Source organism: Camelina sativa, chromosome 13, assembly GCF_000633955.1.
Source record: "Camelina sativa cultivar DH55 chromosome 13, Cs, whole genome shotgun sequence".
NCBI classification, from domain to species: domain Eukaryota; kingdom Viridiplantae; phylum Streptophyta; class Magnoliopsida; order Brassicales; family Brassicaceae; genus Camelina; species Camelina sativa.
The window spans coordinates 22,083,252-22,093,454 of NC_025697.1; the positions used below are offsets into that span (position 1 = coordinate 22,083,252).

The 10,203-nt window shown below is 36.2% G+C and overlaps 3 pseudogenes; 1 reads left to right on the forward strand and 2 right to left on the reverse strand.

The window, feature by feature from the left end:
- Window positions 1,675-2,633, forward strand: LOC104738492 (annotated as a pseudogene).
- Window positions 3,143-5,158, reverse strand: LOC104738493 (annotated as a pseudogene).
- LOC104737470 overlaps window positions 7,186-10,203 on the reverse strand; it is a 7,801-nt pseudogene continuing 4,783 nt past the window's right edge.

A 10,203-nucleotide genomic window follows, 5' to 3' on the forward strand; every position in this document is an offset into this window, starting at 1 on the left:
TTTTTTTTTTTTTTTTTTGTACTAGTAGTGTTATACTTAACGTCTCTGAATATCTCAAATTTTAAATCTACAGAAAATTTTAAGAAAAACGTTTCTATATTGGAACACTTTATCGAAACTTTAAAAGTTTGAATTTTTTGTTTTTTTTTTCTTTTTCTTTTAGAAGAACATTTTATGAACTTTTCAAAAATAATTTACTAAATTATAGTAAAAATTTGGAATTTATGTTAGGTTTTAAATTTTTTTTGGGAAAATTTATAAATTAAAAAATATGTATATATACGAAAACTCAATTTCAAAAGGAATTTCGTGGCAGGCAGCCGTTTGCAAAAACGACAGAAGTCACAAATTTTTACGTTACATGAGTCAAATTGTTTGAACCAAAGATAAATAGAAATTTAGTTTTTCGTAACGTAACGTAAAAACAAAAAGAACCACGTGGATCGCGAACCATTATTCAAGTGAAACACATCTGCTCATACGAACTTGAAGTATATCTTAAAATTGTTAAGACCTTTTTTACACTTAAATAATTAATATCAAGAAATGGTGATATAACGACTCATACAACTAGAATATATCGGAAGAAAACACACTTAAGTGTATGACGCGTTACCCTCAGTAATAACATAGTAAAGATTTGTTGGTGGGTTTGTGGTGATACTATACTGATGAGAGACCATGGATGGTAGCTATGTATCCATAATCCAAGTACATAAGATAAGAGTGATAGGCAAATGTATGGTAAATATCATTGACTCCTTTTACATTTAGTGTCACTATGCCATGAGTCACATGACGTATGATATATACCATACTCTTTCAAATGCTTGCACTAACAACAACAATCACAGTGAGTACCGTCAGATTTTCAGTAATTTCCCCAGTAGGGGTTGCTGCGATCGGTCACTACCAAACAAACACTAGCGTTCTACCGTCAATGATGACGTGGTCAAATAAGAGTGGACGTTCACATAAACCCCAGCCCACGACCGTCATTGTAAACTCTTTAGATTTTCCAAATATACCCTCGATCTTACGAAAGACGGTCGAGGGTAGCATAGGTAAATTATAAATAAGATAATATAGCTCAATTCTTGGAGTCAGAGATTGTTTAAAAAAATCAGAATCAATTACTTTTTTTTTTTAACTTAGGAGTGATTCTAAAAGTTTTCTAGGCCCAAAAACTAATTTTCTTGGACCGAGAGAAACCATGTTAAATTTCGAATCTCCGTAATCAATGCTACTCGAATCCAGGTGATGGGACTTTTCTCCTTTTCCCACTGAACCAAGACGATTTGGTTCACTGCACATACTTTTAAAGCAACGATTTTATAATTCTCTTCCCCTATCTGATTCTCTCAATTCTTTGTATAAAAAGCTCCTCCTTTTTCAGGTTTGACCTTTGATCCTTTCTTGTGTTTTTATCGTTCGGACATGATTGGTAACTTATGAGTTTCATAGCTTAGACTTAAAGAGTATAAAAAAGTGTGTTGTTATGGAATTAAAACTGACTCTGTATTCTCAAATAATGGAAACCCTTTTGATGAAGCCATCTCATAAGACTGTTAAGCATGTTCCCTTGTGTTTGGGACCTGTGTCTACTGTCTATCATCTTGTCTGTATCTTGCTTAGTTTGATGTTGTGTATTTGTTTTTGTGTAACTTTAAACGAATGGCTGATCAAGGACTGGAAGGGAGTAATCAATCCACTGGACCTTAGCAATCATCCTTCCGGGATTGATCCCCACTCTTTAGTGAGTTCTTTTTTGCTTTTACTCTCTTAAAATATTTAGTATTTGATCCTTGTGAATAAATTGCATCTTTGATGTTTTGTGTCACAAACATTGTTTCTACGGTCTGCAAGCTAGATCATAAAGCTATAGCTTTGCAGGCTCTGAATGGTGAATATCACCCCCAAGGTATTGTATTATATTATGTTCATGTGTATGTTAATTGATGATTTGGTATATAATCAGAGAATCAACAAGTTTAAAATTCCAATTTTCAGTCCTAGGTTTGGCGAAATATTTGAATGATTTTGCTTACGGTTCACTCTAGGAAGGTACAATTTAGGAGACTAGAAAGTTAAGATCATCTAACTTGTATGTGGTTTTACTTTGTCGTCAGTCATTTGCAAGATGCCATCAAGAATTGCTGCAATTCGGCTTGTAAGTTCACATCGTGAGGTCTACGAACCATGTGATGATTCATTTGCTTTAGTTGATGCATTACTCGTCAATCGCACCCACATGATAGAGCACAACCCTAAGGTTTGTATGGAGATCGGATGTGGAAGCGAGTATCTCATAACTTTGCTTATTCTTCTTCTCAAAAACGAAGTTCATGGCGTTCATTATCTAGCCACCGATAGCTACACGAGTAACAAAATAAACTCTAGAAGCACATGGAGTCAATGTTGATGTTGTCTGTTCGGATATAGCTTCATGGTCTAGAGAAGAGACTTGATGGCTCAGTCGCCGAGTGTGGTGAATCCACCTAATGTGCCAACACCGAAATATGAAGTTGGAATGGAAGGTATTTATTGCCTCTGCTTGGGCTGGAGGGGTAGAGGCAAGAGCATCTTATATATACCCCCAACTCAGATCTCAAGGTAAATCATGTAAGATGTAATCATGTAAATAAGTAGAAACACCATATAGAGAACATATAAGATGTAATCATGATCATGCCAGGACCAAAGCAGCATGACTGCATGAGAAATAAGAACGATGTAAATCATCAATCATCATGTCGTATAACCTGACCATATGTTATAGTTGTAAGGTATTGTAAATGTAGGTGGATAAATAATAGGGAAATTAAGGATGTTTTTTAAGAAGTTTGTCCATATATACTTTGAGGATGTTATAATCATCTTTTATGTTCTCAAGGTAAACTTTTTTAAAAACATCATTTATTTATAATTTTCCCTAAATAAGATGAATCAGTTCTTTTTCTCTTATGAATAGTCACGAGAAGAACAAATTCAAACTCAAAAATAAAATAAAATAAAAAAATAATCCAAAATAACATTAACAGATGTTTCAAACTAGACAACATTTTTTTTTTTTAACGAACTAGACAACATTTTAATTGCCGCCTCAGCAAATATTGGATCCTAACATAGAGTAAGTGGATGGTCATCTCAGCCATGGAGGGCATCTGTCACTAGCATCGCTAAATTCCGATGCATAGTAGGATTTACAACGCTTGTAACAATAATAAGAACAAACGGCTAGGTCAAGGTTGATATCTTTAATAATGAAGCGACCTGGGCACCGGCAATGACAGATTTCGCAAAGTGGTCGTGAAGATGTATTGTTAGGCAGCAATTCATGATCTTCATCGACTTTGCCTCCTGGTTGGGCGTACCCGATATCACCAACTACACAGAAAACATGCAGAGTGACCCCGCAATCTTTACAAGTGTAGAACCAAGTCTTTGGATTTGTTTCGCTTTCGCAAATATCACACCAATATTTGCTGCTTGCCTTTTTATCATCATAACATAGAGTAAGTAGATGGTCATCGTACCTAGGAAGCGTTACTGTTAATGGTAGAGTGGCACAATGAAAATCCAAAAAGTAATCGCATTTCCTACAACCTACGACGACTCCATCTTCATCAATGCCGCAACTCTGGCAAGTCTTCACCTGGTCGTCTGGAACTTTGAGGTAAAGTAAATGATGATCATGACTTCCATGAATAAATGGCACAGTAATGGAACTGCATAGTAAGTCAAATTTCAGACCGAGAGGTCCGGAATAGATGAATCCGTCGGAAAAAACTTGATGACACACTCCGTAAGATCCTACGCAGCCTCTGCTGAAGAGGGAAAGAGTGAGAGGTTTTGTGCACAGAAAATGACGTTTTTTCTTGGGAAGATGAGCACACGTTTCATGGAGAACAAAACTGCAATATGATTCTGAACATTTGTAGAATGTGTGAGAACCGATGGGACGAACACATGCTCCACACAAGCTGCTTTCTTGATCACCGTCTTTGCTGAGGATTAAGAGGTTATGTGCATGAGCGAAATGAGTGATTGTATTGTCTTCGTTCCTCTTAAATGGCTCGATATCTTCAATTTCTTCAGGTACTCCGTCGAGCTCTTCCCCATCCCATACATCTCTACTTGATGCACATTCTGAATGAATAGCATAATTAGGACAAATAGAACAAGAATAAGCCCCATATGCCCAATCAATCTCTTCCCAACAAACTCCACATCGCCATTCTCCAGGACCAAGAGGATACTTGTAGGAAACGCGGTGGTCATGGTGATTCACATGAATGACACGTGGTAAATATGCACACCATCGATGGAACATCATGAAATCACATTGAACACATACATAAGGAGCACGATAGCCTTCTATCCCACAAGCATCACAAACGAATGTGATCGATTTTGGCAAGAGTGTGAGTGTGTGCTCATGGACCTTCAGATCTGAAAGAGTAATGGGTCGTGGATTTTTAACAGCACAACGCATATTCAAGTTGAACTTACAACTATCACAATGATAAAGGAGATTCCCAGTGTCTTCTCCACATAGATGACAGGTTCCGTCTGTATAATCTGGAGCTCCATCGGTTATAAGCTTAAGAGGGTGTCTAACATGAGCAGTATGCGTAATCTCCGGTGACTCAAATACGGAAGTACACATCAAATGAACCATCAACCTGCAACGAGTGCAGAGATAGCCATAGCTGTGGTTACCTTTACAAAAGTTGCACCACATATTAGATGTAAATTTCACTGAGTAGAGGATGGTGGTGCCACGACATATTTAGATGAGCTTCAGATGGGCTTCAGATGGGGCGTAAATTTTGCAATCAATATCCAAATTGAGTTTACAATCATAGCAATGATAAAGAAGGCGCTTTGTGTTTTTACCGCAGAGATGGCATTTTGGGTCGGTGTGAGCTGGAGCTCCGGTTGTGAGAAACTTAAGATTATGTCCATCATGAGAAGGGTGGTCGTCTACTGTTACATTTATGTTGAAAATAAATGCACATTCCATGTGAATACCAAACTTGCATTCACCACATGAGTAGCCATCACCGTACGATCGATCGCAAGCATCGCATTCGAAATCAACACCATTGTTAATGAGGGATACAGGATGCTCGTGTCCTTCTAACACATGACTCATATTGATATCGATCAGCGGAGGTGGAGAGAACGCAAATTTATTTTTTTGGGCAATAGCACTTTGGTTTCGTGTAATAAACTTATAATGGATTAGTATAGACTGTGTATATATAGTTGTTCCTCTATACACCCTACTTATTAAATTATAATATATTTACGTTGATTAATATTAACGTTGACATAAACTATACAAGTAGTGGGCACGTCGTACTCTTTAGTCTTTGTTTAACTTTACCTTATTTTTTAACTTTTTTTTTCCATCTGTTTTTTTCAATGTTTTCAAACCCGGACCGGCCGGTTTAACCGGTTTAACCGCGAACCGGAAAATATTTCGGTCCAGGTTATACTTAAAACTCGGCTATTAAACAACTCGGTTAGAACCGGGAAAACCCGGCTAAAACCGGCTAACCGGGTGGTTAAACCGACGGTTCAGGTCAAAGCCATCATTTAATTTTTAACAAATTAAGTCAATATACGTAGATGTTATGTTATATAAAGAAGGAGTAATGTACCTTTTCTAGTTTTCTTCTATACTTGTTCGATGTGGGACAAAACAGTTTTCTGTTTTTTTTGGTTAAAGATTTTTTTTTGTTCTGTCACGATTTAAAAGTTTTTGTTCATCTCTAAATTTCTCTCTTTTAAAAAATGATAAAGAATAAAAATTTATAACTATAGTTCAAAAATATATATTAAAATAAGAAGAAATAGAAATTATTGTTAGAACATTCATACAACCAATGTATATAACATATATATATGTATGATATATATTATAATTCAGTAAATTATTAATTCGCGGTTGGACCCGGTCAACCCGATGACCTAGTGACCCGGAAGGTTATTCGGTTTGAGTTTGGGTCGGGTTTAAAAACATTGGTTTTTTTTGTCACGCACCTTAGTTTTGTCTGCCACTTTTTTTTTTGGCTCTTCAAACTCTCAGCAAGGCAAGTTTTCTTCCTTTTTTTGTTGAATAACAAAAAGATCATTAATACCCGAAGATAAAAGAAGATTTGATTTCATTGATTGTTTCAAGTTCAGATCATCGAAAGGAAGCAGTCCGTCATGGCAGCTAACATTGAGCCCGCGACGATACCTTCAAAAATAATCTTTAAAATTGTCAAATAATATAGAACTAGGAGATATCCTAGCACATATCAACATTTTCTCCAAAAAAATTATAATAAAATAATAAAAATAATTGTTATATTTGTTTTAGAAAATTATTTTGTTTGAGACAGTATTTATTTTTAATATTGCAATTGTTTGGTAAATCTACATATATCTGTTTGTACTAATTATTTTAATTTGTTTGATGTAGATATATATTACATTTTTATATTGTTTATTTGTTGTATTTGTATCATTATTTTGTGAACTATTTTAATATAGCAATTATAATATTGAAACTATGAGCAAATAATATTTATTAATTTATCAAGCACATAAATTTCGTTTTATTAACTCGCCGATATGGAACATTAAAACACATTTTTTTTTTCTTCATAGATTGAGTAATATATATTCGTTTTTTAAAATTCAAATCACAACATATTGAGAAAAAATTCTATATATTTATTTATCATATGTATTATATGATAATTCAAAACAATTTGTAAATGAAATAAAAGAGAAATGATAGGAGAATCATAATTTAAAGTCTTAACAAAATCTTCTAAACATAGTTATTAAAAATAATCATATTGTATACTTAATATAAAATCTTACTTCTTAAAATTCTGATTGGTTTACAATTTTTTTAAATTAATTAGTAATTTTCATCCATAAGTAAGTAGAGAGAAAAAACAATTAAACATCATAATTTTCATTTGTTCAGGAGAGGATTCAGAATGGAACCAATGGTTAGACGGCAAAATTGCTTTCAAAAGGGGTAGAGAAGTGATGATTAAGTCTGTTGCTACTGCTGATGTCTTGTTTTCAGTTACCAAAAACAGTTACATGAAGCTATATCATCGCTTATGGAGAAACAATGGCGATGATAGGAGCATACTTTGTGTCAACTAAATGAGATAAAAGTCAAAATATTTCTTCTGTTATCATCTGCACTATTTAGTATTTACCCTCAAAGTCTCAACCTTTGCACCAGAGGGAGAGAGAGAGAGACAAAGAGAGACAAAGCCATAAATTAATAATCATTCAAATAAAGGACCCAACAGAGAATCTCTAAATAGTTAAATAGAAAACAAAAAGCTACTGATCACATTCACTGCAACTTAGTCTGATGATACTGAAGCTTATTCACATCCCAAGCCACTCTCATAACTCCAAACTTCAAAGTCGCCTCTCCGAAAGTCCTCCCAACATCATCAGATCCGTAAGGGATGATCATTTTGCTCCAATCATATGACCCACTAAGCTCCAATACATCAACTACGCAAACATGGCTTGTCTCCAGGCTTAAACCATACCATTCACCGTCTGTTCTCAGCACCATTCCTTTCCCAATCTCGTCTCCTCTCTCGTCCATAAGCCTCACTTCTTGCCCTTGCTTTATCCTTTCTTCTGATGACGATGATGATCCCATCGCATTCTCTCCTGTTCTAGGGTTTTCCGGTGCAGTTTGATCTTGTAAGGAGGCTAATGGTTTCTCCTGCCAAGTGTTGTTTTCATCTCCAGGACTCTCTGGTAAATCCCCTGAGCTGTTATTGTCACGAGCTGGGCCTGTTTGCTTATTTGCTCGAGCTAGCTTCGCTTTTCGGTTATTCAGCCTGAAAATAAACCCATCAATCAATGTCAGATAACGAATAGTGATTACGAGATTCTCTTTGCAGTTGACAGAGAGAACAATAAAAAGCAAGTACCAGTTTTTCAGCTGCGAAGATGTAATAACCTCCGAACCCTGCAAATTGGCGTAAATCAACAAATGCAGCGTTTGTAATATCGGTTGGAGATTAAGAAGAGGAGAGTTCTTGAACTCACATTTTGACTTAATTTATCAGCCCAAAACTGTATCAAAGCTGAATTTCGCTGCATGTCAGGCTCCTCAGCAAGCGCCTTCTCTATCATCACCATTTGATTGTCATTCATAATACTACGCTTCCGTTTCGCCCTCTGCTTCTCAAAGACCAGGAAGTTTTCAGCTTTCTCATCCTCCTTCAGCTCTCCTGACGCACTGCCTTGCAACAGCTTGCTCATTTTCTGAACCAACTCTCCATCTTCAAGCCGATCAACCAGACTCTTCCCTCTGTTAGAGCTTGTATCTGAACCACTGGTTTCAAGATTGCTTGCGTCTGCGTCGCTCTCTTTCAACCGTTCGACTATTTCTATCTCCTCGTTCACACCTTCAACTCTGACATCACAATTCTCTGATGCTCCTTCATTATTAAGATTCAGCGGCTCTTTTCTCTCCTGCTTACCAGATAAATTTCCCCCCATAGCTTCAATATCCTAGAGCAACAACATTTGAAGGTTAGAAAAAGAACAATGGACTCAATAAAACGTTGTTACAGCTACTTGTGTCAGTGTAACTAAACAGATGATCGTAAACACAACCACATATTTGTAAAAGCGAAGTAGAAGAGAGCAACAAGCCTTTCTACCTTCACCTGTACTTGACTTTCCTCAAACTCGGAATGGATTAGCGGTTGCAACTGGTCACAAAACACCCTGCACAAGCAATATCACGAACAAAAATATATCAATGGCGACATATAAAATGACAGCTTGAGAACTATAAGTCTTTAATATAGTCATAGGTGAAATGTAGAATGACTGAAGAGGCTTTCTGTTACCTCAAAAGCAGGAAGTCTTCCTCGTTGAGGGAACTAGGGATCAAGGATTCCGCATGGCGCAACAGAGAACCTACATATTAACAAATATCCATCCAACGAAATCAGCAAAACCTGTACAAATAAGATATAAGTGTCTCGGGATAGAGATAATACCTAGGTTTTTGCAAACACCAGTGCCTCTCTGTGCCACAGGAGTATATGAAGAGCCTGGTAACATCTTAATCAATATGCTTGAAGGATCTTTTCGCAATCCACTCATAACATTCTGAACGAAACGGTTCCTATCCTGTTCTGCGGATATTAACAGCAAATAATACACATAGTAAAACAAGAAGGTAAACCAACGATATGAGACAGCAAAATGAAGAAGGCAGAGGCGGAAAAAAAATCACCTTGGCAGATGTTGGGAACGAAACAGTGAAGATTTGCGATCATTTTAATAAATAAGGATGTTCGTTGATGTGCATATGAAGACATGGTAAGGTTATTTTGTAAACTGAGCTTGAATTGAGGTATGACTGCTTGCCCAGAAGATGATAATAAACTTAAAACCCATCCGACTGACATAAACAGATCGTAATCAACATTTGCATCGTCCTCCCTTGAAGAAAGATCAGAAGAGCACAACATCTTCAAGAAATCTCCATGAGAGAGACACAATACCGCACTGAGAACCATGCTCTGGAGATAAGATTTAACATCCGTCACACATCAAACTACAGAATTTAAGTACTGCATATAAATTATAACTAGTCGAATGACAGGACAGCTCATAGATTGTACCCTGGATAAGGAATCATATGAATCATAAAGTTGATACTTACAAAATGTTCGGTGAAAAAAGATCGAAAATTTGAGTCATCGGTAAGCACATCAGCCAAGCGCATAGCGCTAAGTAGGACAAAACCCATCGGATAGTCAGGAGAAGCAGTAGCCATGGAAGCTTTAGAAAGGCCAAGCCTCAATAATTTAAGAACCTACATTACATATATATCATCACTGAATAGGTCAACACTAATTTCACATAGATAAATTTTCCAAGAAAAAATTAAGGAACAGAAAAGTACAATTTTGTCACTTTAACAACATATGCCAGTTAGGAAACTGTAGGTTTAAACTCTAGAGCAGAGGTGGTTATCACTATGTCAACATGAGCCTTTTGCTATGAGGCTTAGTTTATGACTAGTTACAACGTATCATAACCCGTAAGGTTTTCAAATTATATAAGTAGCAGTGTCACCCAGTGATAAACCTTTGAAATCAAAAAGGAAAACATCCTATCGATTTTGGAAGCAGA